Source organism: Solenopsis invicta, chromosome 11, assembly GCF_016802725.1.
Source record: "Solenopsis invicta isolate M01_SB chromosome 11, UNIL_Sinv_3.0, whole genome shotgun sequence".
NCBI classification, from domain to species: domain Eukaryota; kingdom Metazoa; phylum Arthropoda; class Insecta; order Hymenoptera; family Formicidae; genus Solenopsis; species Solenopsis invicta.
The window spans coordinates 16,062,329-16,083,038 of NC_052674.1; the positions used below are offsets into that span (position 1 = coordinate 16,062,329).

Genomic DNA, 20,710 nt, shown 5'->3' on the forward strand with positions numbered 1-20,710 from the left:
CAGTATAAAGTGTTCACAGGTCATCATGAGGGATCAATTCGCAGCGATCAGCGAAGGTCAAGCAATGTTCACCAGAATCGCGACTTGGATGAGTGACCGCTTAAAAATTTCTGAAAAAGATTCCCAAAATTTTTTTTTTACCAAAATAGTTTTTTAAAATGTTACACAAATATTGTTTTGTTCATTGGAATTATGTGGTGTAATAATATTTATGTGAATATTTTGGAAAAATGGGATGTTTCAATGCAATATTTCAAAAAGCGGACATCTCAATGTTGCTGCAATCTTCCAGCAATGTTGCAACAATGTTTTGCAATCAAAATGCAATATTACAATGTTTCAATGAAATCATTCTGCAATGTTCCTGTAATCTCTCTGTGCTATATGGGTATAGACTGTTATTCGTATTTGTTGAATAGAGTCAACTAAATAAATTTAACATTCACTCCTGTGAAGCGCCATCTATGTGCCTTTAGTTCGTGATATAATCTTTCAATGATCTGTTATTTTTCCAAACTAGGGTTTAGCTTGTTCATGCTCTCTAGACGTGTGTGACGCTGCCGCTCTTGTAATATGTACCTCTTTTATTAAACTTGCAATTTTGATATTATTAAAACATCTCGTCTTTGTATCTATCCAAACACCCAATTCCAACAGGTTATGGGCCCAGGATACGCGTGGTGAAGTGAACCTGAAAGTCGTGTTTTCTTCGGAAAGTTACGCTTATTAAAACGTCTTATAGCAGTTATACTAGCACGTGCAACGTAATAACGGAAGTAAAAAAGTACAGAATTCCGTTGTTGAATAGAACGAACTACAGTGATTAGAAATTTAGAATCGAAATATTACTGATGGAACTAGAATTATCACTGTACATTGAAACGGATTACACGACCTTTGTCACTATTGAGGTTAGTGACGATTTGAGTACGCAAGATAGAAAACCAGGTGAGATAGCTGAACACAAGAAAAAGGATCAAAAATGTAAGTTACAGATAATTCAGAAAATTGCAGACAGCCATTTAAAGTATGCAAAAGATAAATCTACGGCATATGCTATATGGAAATCACTCAAGAATGCCTTTCAAAGAAAAGGTATTGCAAGTCAGTTATTATTAAGAAAGGCACTTCTCACAATAAAATTTGATATCGTAAATGATACCTTGGCGAACCACTTCTTGAAATTTGATAAATTGATTCGTGAACTCAAATCCACAGGCGCTACTCTTGAAGAACCGGATGTTGTGTGTCACCTTTTACTTACGATGCCAACCGAATATAATACAGTGGTTACTGGAAATTGTGTCTAAAGATTTGCTGACAATAAGCTTTGTCAAAACAAGATTGTTAGATAAGTAATCTAAACGAAACAAGTTAGTTTGCAAAAGAAACAAGAATAGCAACGCGTTATTGATAGTATTTTTTTTAACAAGCAGTGGAACAAGCAGAGACATGGAAAAGAAGATTGTTAAGTATAATAATTTTAAGTTTCAATACAGTTATCACAACTGCGGATTGCCTGGACATAAGAGAGCAAACTGTCGGAAGAAACTTCAAAAGAATAAAGTCAACAAAAAGAGTACAACGCAAATTGCATCGAACAACCAAAAAAAACGTGCAGTTTCGCACAAAATACAAGTCGAAAATTTTAACTAGCTGATTTCTGGACTCCGGGGCGACGGAACATCTTGTAAGCACTAATATCCCATTACTGAATATTTCAAAATTAGAAAAACCTATTACAATAGATGTTGCAAAATCCGGAAGTTACTTGTAAGCAAATCAAATTGGAGAACTCGATGTTGTTAGCACTGTAATCAAAAATAAAATTCCTGTAAAGATTACAGAAGTACTGTCAGTGTAGAAATTGAACTATAATCTCTTTTCGGTACGTAAGCTAGAAATAAATGGTTTCAAAGTGCTGTTTGCAGGTGGAAAAAAAACGATTATGAAAGTAAATAAGACAGTAGCTGTAGCAACCAGAACTGGTTCGCAATTATATGAACTAAACTTCAAACATACAGGAGTTAAAGCACTTTCCACTGTAGCGGATTTGGAAATCTAGCATAAGAGATTTGGACACTTAGGCTATGAAAACGTCAAAAAAATTCTTAGTCAAGTTAAGGAACACAACATGAACCTGTTTCATGGCTCAGAAGATAAATGCCAAACATGTATCAAAGATAAACGAACGAAACTTCTACATAATCAACAACGAATATAAACTAAACGACCACTTAAACAGATACACAGTGATCTGTTTGGCCCTATAAGTCCGATATCCTATGACAATAAAAAGTGTGTAGTAACATTTATTGACGACTACACGCATTTTACGGCAGCCTATCCCATTAAATCAAAAACTGAAGTGCTAAATTGTTTTAAAAAATACGAAGCAATGGCTACAGCGTATTTTAATCTAAAGGTAAGTCACTTTAAGTGTGGTAACGGACGCGAATACATATCCAATGAAATCAAAGAGTATTTTGAAAAAAAAGGCATACAATTCGAATTCACAATCAGGTACACACCCGAACAAAACGGAGTGGCGAAACGCATGAATAAAACCTTTGCTCGTTGAACGAGCAAAGTGCATGATGCTAGACTGTAATCTTGGAAAAAAGTTTTGGTCTGAAACTATTCAAACAGCCGTGTATCTCGTCAACAGAAGTCCTACATTAGCTCTAAGTGGAGACGTACCAGCTCATAAGTGGTTTAATGAAACAGTAAAGATTGGTAAACTAAGAATATTTGGATGTATTGCCTATCTGCATATACCAAAGGCACTAATAGGTGAAAAGTTTGAGTCAAAGAAGTGTTAATTTGTTGGATATTGTCCTAACGGATACAGACTCTAGTGTCCGGAAGAAAAAAAAATTCTCTGTGGCAAAGACATTATCTTTTATAAAGCAAAATTTAGCCTCGATAACCTGACAAGCGAAGACTGGATTCCGGACTCTGATGATTTACCTAACAGCTTAGGAACAAATACAAACAAGACTGAAACAAATAAAATAGCTAAATCGGATAGAACTGTCACTGTTACAAATGACTCTAAAAATAGAAATGTTGATCAGAATAGTAACGTCAAGGAGAACATGCTACGTCAATCGGAGAGAGAAAGAAAAAAGCCGAAATATCTCAGTGATTATGCAGTTCTGACATTACATGCAAAATCATGTGTAGAAAATGTGTCAAATTCGTATCAAGAAATTCAAGGCAGAAAGAATGAAAAGGACTGGTTGTGCGCAATTCAGGAAGAAATTAATAGACTGGAAGAAAACGGTACATGAAAGGTGGTTGATTTGCCGCCAGGAAAACGATCAGTTAGAAGTAAATGGATTTTTAAAGTCAAACGTGACAACAAAGGACAAATTGAACGATACAAGGTAAGTTTGGTAATCAAAGGCAACGAACAGAAGCAAGGATTCGATTATGAAGAGACCTATGCACCAGTTGCCAGACTTACAACATTGAGGACTTTGTTAGCTGTTATTAACGAAAGAAACCTATATGCTTATCAATTAGACGTCAAGAACACGTTTCTACATGGCCAAATTAAGGAGGAGATTTATATGAAACTACCATCAGGTTTCAGTAGTCAACAAAACAAGGTCTGCAAGCTAACGAAGGTTAGCTTTACGGTTTGAAACAAGCTTCTACAGCTTGGAATGAGACTTTCGACGGTATAAGAAACTTACAATTTCTATCATCAGGAGTCGATAAATGCTTGTACGTGAGATACTCGGAAAGAAAAAATATGTATCTTCTGTTTTATGTAGATGATATCATCGTCGCTGAAGACGACTATGAAAAAGTACTTAAAGTGAAAAAAAGATTGATAACTCAATTTCAAATGAAAAACCTTGGCAAGCTGCATAATTTTTTGGGAATAAATATCCAAAGAAGTAAGGATGAAATAAGACAGTAAACCGGTTTATCTCCAGAAACTGTTGAATCGGTTTAGCATGGAAGAATGTCGGCCGGTTAAAACTCCGATGGAACTTAAACCAAATATGCATGAAGACGGAGAAATCTTAGATACATCAAAGCCGTTTAGCAAACTAGTTGGATACCTGATGTATGTAATGCTTACAAGACCGGATTTAAGCGTCGCAGTCAACTATTTCAGTTGGCATTAGACTTGACAGACAGAAAAACTCTGGAATGAAACGAATATTGAGATATATTAAAGGTACTTTAAAAATGCAGTTGTGTTTCCGAAAGGGAATTAAGGAGTCCATACAATGTTACACGGATGCAGATTAGTCGAAGGGAAATCAACCTCGGGATACCTCATCCAAGTATACGGAAATCCTGATCTTTGGAGTATAAGGAGACAATCTACTATGGCGCAATCTTCAACGGAAGCAGAGTATGTAGCGCTAGCGTCTGCCGTAGCCAATCTAATCAGGATGAAAAATTTAATGCTGGACTTTGGAATAGAATTGAATGAACCTCTAAAAGTTTTTGAAGACAATCAATCTATAATACATTTGCTTCATAGATGGGAGCATAAACGACTCAAGCATGTGAATATAAAATATAAATTTGTTAGAGGTTATTACATGAAAAGTATTATACAAGTAGAGTACATAAACACTAAAGAAAAAATAGCTGACATCTTAACTAAAGCTATAAACAACGAGCAATTTGTTAAGCTACGTTCCATACAGCACAGAGAGATTGCAAGAACATTGCAGAATGATTTTATTGAAACATTGTAATATTGCATTTTGATTGCGAAACATTGCTGCAACATTGCTGGAAGATTGCAGCAACATTAAGATGTCCGCTTTTTGAAATATTGCGTTAAAACATCCCATTTTTCCAAAATATTCACATAAATATTATTACACCACATAATTACAATGAACAAAACAATACTTGTGTAATAATTTAAAAAATATTTTTCGCCAAAAAAAATCTCGGGAATCTTTTTCGAAAATTTCCAAGTGGTCACCCATCGAAGTTGCAATTCTGGTGAATGTTGCTTAACTTCCGTGATCGCTGCGAATTGATCTCTCATAATGACCTATGAACACTTTATGCTGATATGTGTATATAATTGGTAGAACAAGTCAATATACGTTATCAAAAAAATGAAATATGTATAATTAATGCACAGTATTTATATAAACAAATATAAAATTATAATTTTTTTTACTAATTTTGCAAATGCAGAATAGCATTTGAAATAATTTTTCTGTTATTTGTTTAAATAAGAATGTAATTAAAAAATATATATTATTATAATACAATAATTAAATTAAATATGGAAAAATTTTTATTAAAAAAATAATTAAAAAATATTGTTTGTTCATTGGGCTGTAGATCGAGGTTTCTTCATATATGGATCTATTTTGTCTATTGATATAAATATTTATGTTTTTTAACAATACTATGATGCACACAGCACCACGGGCCCGCATGCCTTTTTCTAAACGTTTTAGAGTCAACATTTGAAGGATGTCTGCAGACGTCTATGCAAAGTCGATTTGCAGTTAACTTTGAAAGCCTGACTTGGATGAGTCAACTTATAGTCGATATATGGATAGTTGTACTGTTAGGAAATGTAGAGATTCAGCGGAAAATTTAGTAACGTCGCCCGACCTGCTAAATGCGGATGAATAATTATGGACGAGTTAAATTATAATAATATATTATTAGACGCAAATATTTTGCTTTGGCTCTTTATGGCCACTACTTTATTAAAAAATTATAATATTTCCGGAATGTTTCCGGAATATTACTGGCATATGCCATGCGATGTTGCAGGCATATTGCTAATTTATGTTTCTGTAATGTCTCCGTAATGTAGCATTGCAATCTGCAACATTGCAACATTGTTGCAATTTTCTTTGCTGTATGGGGCAAGGCATTAAATTTGGATCAAAAGTTAAGTATTATTTTCGAGTAAAATGTTAATTTGAGGAGGAGTGTTGAATGGAGTCAACTAAGCAAATTTAACATTCACTCCTGTGAAGCGCCATCTATGTGCCTTTAGTTCGTAATATAATCTTTCAATGATCTGTTATTTTTCCAAACTAGCCTTTAGATTGGTCACGCTCTCTAGACGTGTGTGACGCTCCCGTTCTTGTAATATGTACCTCTTTTATTAAACTTGCAATTTTGATATTATTATAACGTCTCGTCTTTGTATCTATCCAAATTCTAACAGTATTGCACTTATTATTTAAATCTTTTTATTTTTTATACAAATATATACGCAAACTTTATGCAGATATTCAATGATAATAATATAATAGATGATTTAATATAGTAAATGGCATTATAAAACCTGAATATAATAACATAAAATTTTGTATCTGTTTTGCATTATGATTGTATCTTTTCCAAATGTAACAAATCTTTTAAAAAATTGTTTAAAATTGTTAAAAAAATTTACTCATTATGAATGGTTGGTGTAATTAATTAATTTTGCAGGTTTTTAAACAATGTATGTTATTCAACAATGTATATGTTACTTTATCCATGTATAATATTTCATCCATAATTTTATTATACTCTTATATTTTTTGTGCTCAATGTATATTATATTTTTTGTGCTCAACGTGCTAGATTGTACGCATTTTAATAACAAATATTTATAATTTTTGCGACAATGATCATTTTAATCATACATACAATATTGAACTCTTAATTTCTAAGCAATAAACTTATTAAATAAGTAAGTTATAATAGAACAATCAATTTATTTTATATAATTTTTTTAAATATATAAATAAATTTTCAGCGAAATTAAAGATTTATTTTAAACAAAACAATAAAGATACATAAATAAATAGTGACACATTTTTGATGTATTAAGGTAGACTTTTGTGTAACTAGAAGTTCTGAGAAAATTCTTATTTGAATTCTTATTGATATAATTATTTAATTCTAATAAACTTTAAAAAATACAGATATTATAATAAAATTCAAACTTTAAATGTAATGTAAAATGAGATGATAAATGTTGTAACAAACCGCCTTTCCGCTCCCCCCTCGGACCGTCCATCGTTCCAGGCTGTCCGGCCGAACAACCGCCGGACAGCAGAAACACGGCGCATAGCGCCGAAAATATACTCTAACACCGGCGTAGCGCGCGTTGACGCATCCGCACGTGAGATCTGCGTGGCAGATCTCCGCGCGCACGCGCTCGACCGGAGTGGCGACCGCCGGACCGATCTCGAGCGGCAGGGAGACCCCCACCGTTTCCGTACCGTTCCGTACCCCCGCACCGTCCCTGCTCTCGAGATTCGGGTATATAAGCGCCGCCGCTCCGAGAGTCGAGCGGTCTTCTTCTCCGTCCACTCTCCGATCCAGAAGAAGCCCAACCTAGCGCTCACTTGGGAGTTAAGAGCCTTAGCTTCCGCCAAGCAGTCTTGGCAAAGAGCGATTCCGATAATCCCGATACCGCCGATAAAAACGGGCTCAAGTACATCTTGGGCTCCACCAGGAGATCCTGGTCGGCGATTCCCGATCCGCCGTCCTTACTACGGTATCGACTCACGGCCTGGGGTGTGGAGTTCCGCGCCTCTACCAAGGGCTCTTGGCGTGAGTCGATCACCACCGCCGAACATCGCGGTATTAACCGCTCGCGACGGGAATCCCCGCTCCGCGTACACTCGCACCGAGCGCGCGTCACTTACGGCCGTGGCCCCGGCCTTCAGCAAGGCCACGGTCCGCGCGCGTCAACACCGGCTCCGAGTTCCCGGAAAACTCGAGGCCGGAATTCCGCGAACTCAGCCGCGACAATAGCGCGATCCGGACAATTGTAAATACCGTTCGTTACGTCCGCGCGCCCCGTTTTCTCGTCCGTCCGTCCGCGCGTAGCCCTTAAGTTTTGTTGGGTCCGTCCGAGCGTCACCGTCATCCGTCCGTCCGCGCGTCGTGGCCAAGCCACTCCACCTGTATATAGTCAGTACGTAATAAACGCACTATTGTATTTACCACCCAAAGCAATACACGTCTAGTTCTCTTGGCGACCTCCCTCCGCGTCCTGGTCCGTCCGCAGTCACGCACCGCCCCGTGCGCGGAAAAAGACGGGTCGTTACAATGTTTTAAATTTATACAAATATTCTAATCGATAAATTTGAAATAAGACTATATAGAATATATAGAAAAATACAAAACAGAAATATAAATCATAACAATATGGTGAAAGCATTTTATCTTTCTCTCTGAATGTATTTTGTAACTTTCAACATTTCACTTTCACTTTGAGAATTTTATATAAATATAAATATGAACATGAATATCAATATAAATGCACACACATACACACACGTACACACGCATGCAGGCACGCATACGCACATGTACACAAATATGCAAACATATATATACACACACTGCTCAAATCAATTAGAAGAATACTTTTTCTGAATAAATTTTTGCTCATTTTTAAACTGTGATTGTCAGCTACTAATTAACAGAGAAATAAATTTAAAAATGGTTTTATAGGGAAAATTCTATTATGAATTACAATAGTTCCATTTTTATTCAGGTTATTACATAAAGATGTGGTAAGCTTTGAATAAGGACATATTTGGGATATTAAAAATTTTGAAATATTTGTAGTTCTCTACCGCCTAATGGAAAAAATTGGTGATTAACTATTAATACCATTTCAATGTACGGGATTTGACCTTTTAATTTAAAAAAAGATTTGCTATATACTTATTATTTAGCGAGATATTGCAATGTAAAGTACCCTCTGTTCTTTTTTATGATTTTAATACGGTACATTTGCGTAATCCGATGTGCACCACGGGGAAGTTGCTCAGTCGGATTTTTTACGTCATGCATGCATGTGCGTGCGTGCGTGCGTGCGTGCGTGCATGCGTATGTGTGTCACACTATAATTTTAAAGACACGCAAAAAAACCTGTTTTTTCTTTAACTTTACTACGGATTTTTTCGGTTTTTTTCTCAAGAAAAAGAAGAATTTATTTAAAAAATTCAAAAAACGTATAATGGTTCTACCTCAGTATCAAAGTTACCTGTTTTACGATTTCTTAACTTTAGGTCACCACAGTTATTTCCGACTCTTTAGTTTGCAATACTCTGATCCGTAAGACAACTCAATTTTTTGTCTTGTTACTTTCATTTTAATTAATATTTTAAAGCTCGTATTGTAAAAAGTAAAAATATATAAATTAAAATTAAGAAATAATGAGCTCAAGAACTATGCAGGATGTCAGACGCAAATAAATAAATCACAGCATAAATCCAATATCAAGCAAACGTTTCGACCTTTAATGACGGTCTTTCTCAGTACAGATTTACAAGTCTATAAAACAACAAAATAATCGCACTAACTAAAATATGAACTTATCGAAATAAACAAATAAAGATCAAAAATAAAAACAAGTTAGCAAACAAATAGAGATTGCAAACAAATAGAAACCGTGATGTACATCTTCTTTCAATGTCTTAACATAATAAACGATCTCACAGAGCGTGTGCAAAGACAAGAGCTTCATAAAAACAACATGAATTGGTTGCTAACAAATAAATAAATGAGAAAATAATATTAAAATGATGACTTTTAAACTTGTAACAGATAACAATACAAATTAAATAGTTAAAAGAAATAAACGGAAAATAAATAAAAATAAAAATAAATATGAAATAAAAGAGAGCTGTACAAGTTATAAGATATAAAATTGTAAAAAAATTATAAAAAATTATGCAAAATAAAAAAAAATAATCAAGACAAAAAATTATATACAAAATATCTCTAAGCACAGCATTGTGGGATGGAATGTTACATCTCGGTGAGAATAAATAAAAATAATAAGGACCAAAACGAAATAGAATTGGTGGCCCGAATGAAAGAAATAAAAGGGAAAAGGATGACGAACCTAAGAAGGAAGGGGAAATACGATCAAGGATAGGAAAATATCCGAGAGGAGTTCGGTATCGTTTTGTTTATTGAGTCCATGCAATTGATTTTTGATGTGTAACATCTCGGATATAGATCTTTTAACATAAGATGGCTCTTTGTCTAAAATTTCCACATTCTCCCAATCAAATTCGTGATTTGCTCTAATTCGATGTAACCAGATAACCGAAATAGAACTGGACGTTCTAATATCTGCTTTATGTTTGCTGACTCTTATTTTTAATTGGCGTTTCGTCTGTCCCATGTAAGAAGAACTGCAGTCCTTACAATTAATTTTATAAACCACGTCATTACAAGAAAGATGCTCTATATGGTCTTTGTCAGTAGTTATAAATTTATTCAATTTGATAGGGATCGTGAACGCAACACTACAGTCAAACCTACATGAGAAAGACGAAAATTTCTCTGATACCAACTCAATGTAAAGATCGTAAAGAATCTTCTCACACGTTTATCCTCAACGCAGGTATCATCTTTATAAAAAAGTGTTGAGTCTGAAATTTATTATGGAGAAGATAAAATTTAAAGGATAATTATTTTCCAATAAAATATTAACTAAAGTTATAAAGTTTTTACGATGAAATTAAGGATGTGATAATAAAAGTAATTTGTCAACCATACCAAAAATAACATCCTTTTTATGACACAGGGGGTGATGTGAGAAAAAATTTAAGTATCTTCTCGAGAAAGTTGATTTGCGGTATTGATCGAAAATAATCTTGTTATTCACTTCTATATCCAAAATGTTACACATCAAAAATCAATTGCATGGACTCAATAAACAAAGTGATACCAAACTCCTCTCGGATGCGTATCTTCCTATCCTTGATCGTATTCCCCTTTCTTAGGTTCGTCATCCCTTCCCCTTCTATTCCTTTTGTTCGGGTCACCAAGGCTATTTCGTTTCGGTCCTTATTATTTTTATCTATTCTCACCGAGATGTAACATCCTATCCCACAATGCTGTGACACGAGCTTTGGTGCTTAGAGGTATTTTGTGTATAACTTTTGTCTCGATTATTTCCTTTTTTTCTATTTTGCATAATTTTTTATAATTTTATATCTTATGACTTGTACAGCTCTTTTTTATTTCATATTTATTTTTATGTTTATTTATTTTCTTTTATTTCTTTGAACTATTTAATTTTTATTGTTGTCTGTTACAAGTTTAAAAGTCATCATTTTAATATTACTTTCTCATTTATTTATTTGTTAGCAACCAATTCATGTTGTTTTTACGAAGCTCTTGTTTTTACACACACTCTGTAAGGTCATTTATTATGTTAAGACATTGAAAGAAAATGTACATCGCGGTTTCGCACAATCTCTATTTATTCGCTAACTTGTTTTTATTTTGGATCTTTATTAGTTTATTTTGATAAGTTCATATCTTAAATATTGCAATTATTTTGTTGTTTTATAGATTTGTAAATCTGTACTGAAGAAGATCGTCATTAAAGGTCAAAGATTTGCTTGACATTGGATTTATGCTGTGATTTATTTATGCGTCTGACATCCTGCGTGGCTCTTGAGTTTATTATTTCCTAATTTTAATTTATTTATAGAAGCCTTAACTTTTATTTATTTTGTTTGTTTAAAAATATATAATCTTGCATATCATGCTCAGTAAATCGGTAACAGTAAATCGAGAAAATAATATAAAATTATTTAAATTTATAACAATATACAGGAAAAAGTAAATTATAAGAAAAAGTTACACTTCAGGATTTCACCGGATTAAAATATGGCATACTAAAGTAAAAAGTTGTGTTAATGAAAAATAACTAGAGAATGGTTCCTACAATGTTAGACTAATATTAGTTGCTGTCTTTGAGTTTTTTCTTTCTATTTATGATAATGTAAGTACGAAGAAAACAAAAGCAAACCACAAAAACAAACAAAAACAGAATTAATGCAATATGATATATGTCACTCGTACATTCGTAAACTTTAATATCAAAAACGGGCAAATGACGAGCAATAGTTCAAGTTGTTTCAAATTAAATATATTTTTTCTTACATACAAATAAGTAACTATTGTTGTATATAACTGCTAACACGGAACTAGTTTCTGCCTCACTATAGACCTTCATCAGCTGCTGCAATAGGTATTCTAACGTTAACAATTAATTATATCTAACTGCGGAGTCAAAATTCAAATTTATACAAAAATTTACATTGAGTCACAAATTTTAAAAAAGCTGTCGCAAATGTTGTTATCCTTTGCCATTGCTGCGTACTTGTTTCCATTATTCATAACAAAGATCTTTATGAATTTCATCTAACTGTCATCGTCTAATCGTCTCTGTGTCAAATTCATATAGTTTTTCCTTAATCTACATTACTGTCGTTTTCCTGTTATTATAGTTACAGACAAGTTACCAGTTTGTTAGTTGATTTTGTAAATCTTTAGCGAAATTGACGTTTATTTCGAAAAGAGAGGAAACTAACAAACTCGTCGACAGATTGTGATCGACTAAATTCCGACATTCCGCTAACAAAGACTTTTTACAAGGTCGTATCGGTGCTGATCATAACAATGTTTCTCATCGCGTATTTCGAAAGTTATTGTTTCCTATTCTGTCTAATAAGTCGAAATAAAATCCATCAAGATACTTAATGTCACTATTCAAATTGATGCTGTTCTTTTGATCTTTGATATGAATCATTTCGGAAATTAATCTTTTGTAATCTTGCTCATAATCTAAGATTTCTGGGTTATCTCAATCAAAACTATGATTCTATTTTATTCTGTGTTCTATGATCACCGAGTACCCCGATACATCCTTGCTGATGTTCTTTCTATGTTCGTTTACTCTCGTTTTTAATTTCCTTTTGGTTTGGTCTACATAAGTTGCATCACAATCTTTGCAATTAATTTTGTATATAACATTGTTGTTAGCTTTTATTGAATCTCTGTCTTTGTGTCTTTTTATAATGCTATTAAGTCTGTTTAAATTTGTAACCTATAATAAACTGATCTTTGTCTATTGCCGATGCCACCGTTTCAGATACACTTTATGTATGGAAAGACAATGATTTTTTTCTTTGTTTCTCCCAATCTTATTTTGATTTAATAGACAGAATCAGAAACAATAACTTTCGGGATACACGATGAGAAACATTATTATGATTAGCACCGATACGACCTTGTAAAGAAATCGTTAACGGAGTCTCGGAGTTTAGTCGATCATGATCTGTCGACAAGTTTGTTTGTTTCCTCTCTCTTCGAAATAAACGTCAAGTTCGCTAAAGATTCACAAAATTAACTAACAAACTGATAAGTAACTTGCCTTTAACTATAATAACAGAGAAACGACAGTAATGTAGATTAAGAAAAATTATATAAATTTGACACAAATACGATTACACGATGGCAAATAGATGCAATACATAAAGATCTTTGTTACGAATAATAGAAACAAGTACGCAACAATAACAAAGGATAACAACATTTGCGACAGCTTTTTTAGAATTTGTGAAATGTAGATTTTTGTACAAATTTGAATTTTGACTCCGCAGTTAGCCTATGTAATTAATTGTTAACATTAGAATATCTATTGTAGCAACTGATGAAGGCTTATAGTGAGGCAGAAACTAGTTCCGCGTTATTTATTGATATGTAAAAAAAAATATATTTAATTTCAAACAACTTGAATTGTTGCTCGTCATTGGCCCGTTTTTGGATATTAAAGAATTAATGTATTTCTTAAATAAAATAAAACATATGTCCCTTGATAATTACTAATATTTAAAATTCTTCAAAAATAATTAACATAAATATTAACTTAAATTAGTTTTTAAATTAGTTATTAAAATTACATTCATTCTTACAACAGTTTGTTTAATATAATTAATAATTAAACCTCATGTGATATAATATTCTAAATGTGAGCATGAAAATTAGCTCAATATTAATTTAAGCGCTCATACGAGGTGTCTTATTTTAATACTACTGTAAAATTAAGTAGCGTGTCATTTACACAGCAAAAACAGCAATTTTTCGCAAAACAACAGTTTTTCAGAAAAAAACCGAAATTTTTCTGATTTTTTCCAGTGATTTGAAGAAAACGTTTTTTTAACTATATAGAGTGTGTGTGTGTGTGTGTGTGTGTGTGTGTGTGTGTGTGTGTGTATGTGTGTTGTATGTGTGTATGTGCGTGTGTACGTGTGTACATATATGTAGAAATTTTTTTTAGTAAAAAGTGTTGCCACCTCTTCGACGTATTACCTGGCGCAATCTTGATTTTATATTGATGTGCTTTTTTATATCAAATTGAGAACTTTTATTCCAAATTTGACGCAGTGCTTTTTTTAAATCTGCCATAATAATACAAGATAATATCAAATCAAAAAAGCAGCAACACTTACTAAAAGAAATTTCTACATATACACACGTGCACATATACACTTCATACATACACATAAACAACACACGTGATATGCAAAATCCGAGCGAGCAATTTTCTCATGGTGTACGTATTAAATTACGCAAATACCAGTACTATCGTGTTAAAATTATGAAAAGATAAGAGATACTTTAAATTGCATTATTTTGCTAAACAATGGGTGTAGAGCAAAGTACTTTTCTTTATTTGAAAATCCCGTACTTTAAGAGATTATTAATGATTATGTTTGCCAATTTTTTTATTAAGCGGTGCAAATTTCAAAATTTTTGATATCTCAAATTTGTCCTTAGTTAAAGTTGATCAGAAATCTTTGAGTAATAAACTGAATAAAAATTGAACTAAAGTACCTTATACTAGAAAGTTTGCTCTGTAAAACTCGTTCTTTTATTTATTTTTACGTTAATTATTAGCTGAGTAATTATAATTTAAAAATACGCAAAAATTTACTGAAGAAAAGCAATCCTCTAATTTTTTGAGTAATGTACATATATATGTAAGTATACTATATATATATATACATAATATGTATGTGTATATAAATATATAAATGTGTGTGTGTGTGTGTGTGTGTGTGTGTGTGTGTGTGTGGGTGTGTGTGTGTGTGTGTGTGTGTGTGCGGGTGTGTGTGTGTGTTAAGTCGAAGGAAAAACAAAGGTTTTTTTTTAATTAATTTGAAATTATATATTAGAAATTTAATACATCCAATTAGTTTATACGTATATTATGAGCTTTGATCACTTATTACTAATAAATTATTTTAGTTATAACACTGAAATAACTAACAAGTCTTTTTTTACATATTATTGAATTAACGTAACCATGCTTCTGTGATGCTTCTTAACACATATGTAACATTCTTAATAATTATAATATAATGAAAATAGAATAAATTATATTTCTAAGCTTAATTGATTCCTAGTAATAATTATATATTAAAAAATTATTTATAATGAAATAATTTTGATAAATTTTGCATAAGTTAAATAGTTGCTTCATTGGCTTTCGAATATAGATAACAAATATAACTAGTATTGACATTTATCAGTAATGATTATTTAGTAATCGGTTTAGTATAGCATTCAACATATATCATCAAAAATCATCACACCGAAATAAGAATTCTAATATAATTTATTTACCGCGACTAGAAACAAGCAAATGATCTTCGAATAAGCGAGACGCAATCGAGTAATGTCTAGATGCGTGAAAAAAACTCGCATAAGGCGGGTTCACATTCGTTGCTCGTGTGTACAGAAGCAACAAGCGTCGTGCGAAAAACTGTCGAGAATGTCGATCGAAGACGCCACTACTACCGCCACTACTACTGGTGGCGTTACGATTATGAAGAGAGAGGTTGCATGTGAGAGGGGCAGCGCCATGCGGGAATACTTTGAGGTCAGGTTAAGAAAAAAAAGAACCGGTCGATACTGCACTGCAGCGGTGATCTTGTCATGTTACGACACGTAGCGGTGACGGTACGAAGCTGCTTGGGTTTTGCTTTATCAAGTCAATAGAAATTGACAATGCAGCGTGCGACTGTAATATTTTGAAAGAAAGTAAACGAAAGGTGCTAAGTGCGTGTATTTCTTTAACAAGAAAGATGATAGAAGTCTCCGCACCAAATTTTGAAAAACCTTTAATATATCGTAGTATAAATCAAAAAAAGGAACACGTGACACGTATTTGTTTTATATGTGCTTGTTTTCATTTTTAGAAGGTGAAACATTCCTTTGAAGAAAAATGGTTTTTTTTCGAAGCGTAGGGGAGAGTGGGCTAAATCGGACCGTGTTCCAAATAGGACCTTTTTAATTCCCATACAGCACAGAAAATTCCAGCAGCGTTGCAATGTTCCAGCAGATTGCAATGCAATATTACGGAGACATTGCAGAAACATAAATTAACAATATGCCTGCAACATCGCATGGCATATGCCAGTAATATTTCGGAAACATTGCAATATCATAATTTTTTAATAAAGTAGTAGCAATAAAGAGCCAAAGCAGAATATTCGCGTATAATAATGTATTAATTTAACTCGTCCATAATTATTCATCCGCATTTAGCAAACTAAGGTCGGGCGACGTTATTAAATTTTCCGCTGAATTTCTACATTCCCTAATAGTACAATTATCCATATATTGACTGTAAGTCGACTCATCCAAGTCAGGTTTTCAAAGTTGACTGCAAATCGACTTTGCATAAACGTCTGCAGACATCCTTCAAATGTTGACTCTAAGACGTCTAGAAAAAGGCATGCGGTCCCGTGGTGCTGTGTGCATCATAGTATTGTTAAGAAACATAAATATTTATATCAATAAATGAAAAAGGTCCATATATGAAGAAACCTTGATCTACAGCCCAATGAACAAACAATATTTTTTAATTGTTTTTTTAATAAAAATTTTTTTTTATTTAATTTAATTATTGTATTATATTGATATATATTTTCTAATTGCATCTTATTTAAACAAATAACAGAAAAGTTATTCCACATGCTATTCTGCATTTGCAAAATTAGTAAAAAAAACTATAATTTTATATTTGTTTATATAAATATTGTGCTTTAATTATACATATTTCATTTTTTCGATAAGGTATATTGACCTGATCTACCAATGATATACACATATCAGTATAAAGTGTTTACAGGTCATCATGAGGAATCAGTTCGCAGCGATCACGGAGGTCAAGCAACGTTCACCGGAGTCGCAACTTGGATGAGTGACCGCTTGGAAATTTCCATAAAAATATTCCCAAGATTTTTTTTTGCGAAAAATGTTTTTTAAAATGTTACACAAATATTGTTTTGTTTATTGGAATTATGTGATGTAATAATATTTATGTGAATATTTTGGAAAAATGGGATGTCTCAATGCAATATTTCAAAAAACGGATATCTTAATGTTGCTGCAATCTTCCAGCAATGTTGTAGCAATGTTTCGCAATCAAAATGCAATATTACAATGTTTCAATGAAATCATTCTGCAATGTTCCTGTAATCTCTCTGTGCTGTATGGGTTTAAACGAATATAATTAAGCAAATTTTTATACCATTTATAATTTAAATCCTTATAAGTCACCAAACATGTGATAGCAATTTGACAGTTCTCTGCCTTATATTCATGGAATAGACACGAATATGTATTTTCAGCCAATATGCAAAAATAAAAAAAAAATAAAATTTTTGTAAATTATTATTTCAAAGATGTTATTATTTTGAAATAGAATTGATTTAAGATGATTAAAAAATGTAGAATTAAAAAATGTTAAGCGTGTTTTGTAATTACTTTTGAGATTTATTCTAAAATTTGTTCCAAAATTTAAAAAGACTCGGGTCCAAATCGGACTTTTACATCAGAATTGCAACCTGATTGTAGCATTGGTGATCGGTCGACTAAATTTGGTCCTAGAAATGTTAAATTAGTAAAATATTATAAATCATCAGGCTTGAAATAATTAAATTTTATTAATTTTAATTATTAATTCTAATTACACTGGTCAATACTATTAAAGTAAACAAAGTTGTTTCTGAAGACTGGTTTTTAAAATTTAAAATGATCGATCTAATGTAAAAGATCAAAATCTAAAAAAAAAAAAACAAAAAAATTTAATTTGCTCTATTTCAGCAAAGAAAAGTCGGATCAAATACGCGTTGAAGATGAATAATACTTTAATATGACATCCAGTTAAATGCTGAAAAAAAAAAATTGTTAGACATTTTATAAGTCGTGGAAAATGGCAAAAACCCTAATTTTTTACACCTTTAAATTCGAATATCTCTAAAACTTGACGTGATACTACATCTTTGCGGCCAGTGCTGGGATTTTCTAACTCGTTATGATAATTCGGTATTGTTACAGTGTTGTAGCGCAGATATTATACATGATAGAAAAGCTGCGCAACGCAGCTTTTTGTCGTTATAGACACATAACAACAACATAACGAGTTAGAGAATCGCACTACAGATTTGTAATCAGCGCATTAAATCTATCAAAAACAACTTTGTTTACTTTAAAGACAGAAAAAATGTTGAATTTTTGTCGTGTTATACGTATAGTGTTATATAGAGGAAGGACGGTAATTGTGGAATATATCTGGAATAATAGAATATCATAATATTTCGTATACTTCTATATATATATATATATATATATATATATGGGTCATTCCATGTGAAATCGAACACCGCAGGTCCAGAACAATTCTTCACCTAACAACTTCTATCTGGGCGCAAAAAATAGGTATTGATATAGACTTTTAAATGCCGTGTGGCCCGTTCCCGGATTCAAAATGGTTAATCCAATATGGCGGCTGAAAGCAGTAAAATTGCGAAAAAATGTAAATAATTGATTGTTAAACCTTTGTGAAAATGTTGTTCATGTCTCTAGGGGCTTTTTTGGCACGATAGAGATATGATATGCCTTGATGTTCAAAAAACAAGATGGCGGATGCAATATGGCGGACAGAAGCAGTGAAATTGCGAAAATGCAACGACCAACTTGGCGTAGTAGATTTGAAAAATGCTTGACATATTTCCACAGCCTCTTACGGGCACGATAGGGATATTACATGCCTTAAATAATTATAAAAATCAAGATGACGGATCCAACATGGCGGTCAGAAAAAGTCAAAGGTACATCAAAACTGAAAAACGTAACGAAAATTATAGGAAAACAGTGTTCATTACATCAATTGATCAATTTTTTCCGAGATAAAACCATATCGGCTGTCGTCCACGTTGTAATGGTCAACATAATGAATTGAAAATGGCGATATTTTACGCCACTATACTGATCACCTTCAAACTTGATTCGTAGTGGTTGTCGGGGTCGCTAATTACAATTTTGATATCGAAATTTCGGATTTCGAAATAGCACAACAAATATGATCCGTCAGGACTAAATGAAAAAGTTAGAGAATAGTGACAAATGATAAGGATCCGAGAATCAAAAGAGGAGAAAGTATTTTCAGTGTCTCCATTGATCATTTACGCTTATTCATCAGATTCCCGCTCTTAGCTTTATCCAGGATCAACGACGAGGACGTGGCGGATATCTTATCCCTTTGTTTGTGTGTGCATGTACGTGTGTGTGTGTGTGTGTATGTGTGCGTGTGCGTGCGCGTGTGCGTGTGTGTGTGTGTGTGTGTGTGTGTGTGTTTGTGTGCGCGCGCGCGCGTGTGTGCGTGAGAGTATGAGCATTCTCACTCAATCTCGTTCGGTTTTTTATCTCTTCCTAACCGTTTCTGTTTTTTTTCGATAATATTCTTTAACTTCAAATTTCAAATTCAAGAAAATCATGTTTACATTGTCTTTCGTTTTTTTGTATCATGTTTGGGAAATATAACTTCTGTAGCAGAATTAGAAAATCTTTTGATGACAATCTGCTTGTCAGACGTTGGTATGAAAGAATGATTTTTCTGTATATTCGGAATCGATTTAGCTATGCTGAATCTTTTCTCAAGAGACTGCTTTACTTGTTCATATTCATCTTTCGTATAGAAATATACTTTTATATTTGTCAAATTTTTCTTGGACCATGTGAAGAGAGCTTTTGGGGTTAGTATAGCATGTGTGGCAGAAGCTTGAAGACTTGCTCGTGTTGCTCCTCTTTTCAGGGCAGCACCCACGCCATCGCATGCTCCTTTTCCGTGTGCTGTAGCATGGAAATGCCATTCCGCCCTCACACCGAAGTCATCTTCATGATGTATTAAATTCGCCATATTAAAACGATTCTTATAATGCTGTGTCGCTCCATCTGTGAAATATATTAATTTTTGTACATTACAATCTTTTCTTATTTGCTGCATTATAATCTTCTGGCTAACGTAAACAGCTGCCGTGTCGTGGGAAAGACAGTCTGATAAGATGAGAATGCTGCGATGTTTGACTTCACTTTCCTTCCGGTAATAATAAACAATTGGATGCACAGTGCACTGGTCGTTATTGTAGTGCAATGCCTGCGCTGCATTTTGCACGATAAATGCATAATTTTCGGAAAAGTCGCACTGAACGAGTACTTCCCCATTTTTTAGATTAGTCCTTAGGTTTTCCAAATAAGATGACTGTTCTTTTGCGATAAAGTGATGAGTCTTTAAGTTGATCAGTTTTTCACACAATTCTTGCATGAAATCTTCCACAGGAAAATTATCAGTCCGTAGAGTGGCTCTATCTGTTGACTCCCAAACGCTAAAAAGAACTTCAGTAACCTCAGCTTCATCGAGAAGGCGAGTAAAGAGGTTATAAAGTTTATCTGTTCCAGGACAGGATACACAATTATTCAAATGGCATTCCGGTTTCGGTTTCTGGCACATAATAGCCTTGAGACAGTCTTTGTAATCTTTAATTGGTTCTTCCAAGTTCTTCGTTAAATAAGCTACATTGATCGCATC

General features: G+C 33.1%; 1 protein-coding gene across 8 annotated transcripts in view; it reads right to left on the reverse strand.

Annotated features, from left to right (window-relative positions):
- The window catches only part of LOC105200443 (neprilysin-1), a 524,884-nt gene extending 509,178 nt beyond the window's left edge, over positions 1-15,706 (reverse strand). For 3 of the 8 annotated variants that reach the window (XR_005575917.1, XM_039455238.1, XM_039455241.1), the window contains exon 1: positions 15,460-15,702. The gene's annotated coding sequence lies outside the window, so the exon portion shown is untranslated. Of the gene's footprint in view, positions 1-579; positions 692-1,162; positions 4,772-15,459 lie in introns of those variants that run through there. The other 5 variants (XM_039455235.1, XM_039455236.1, XM_039455234.1 and 2 more) reach the window with 5 other exon arrangements.
- Positions 15,707-20,710: the final 5,004 nt, after the last annotated feature.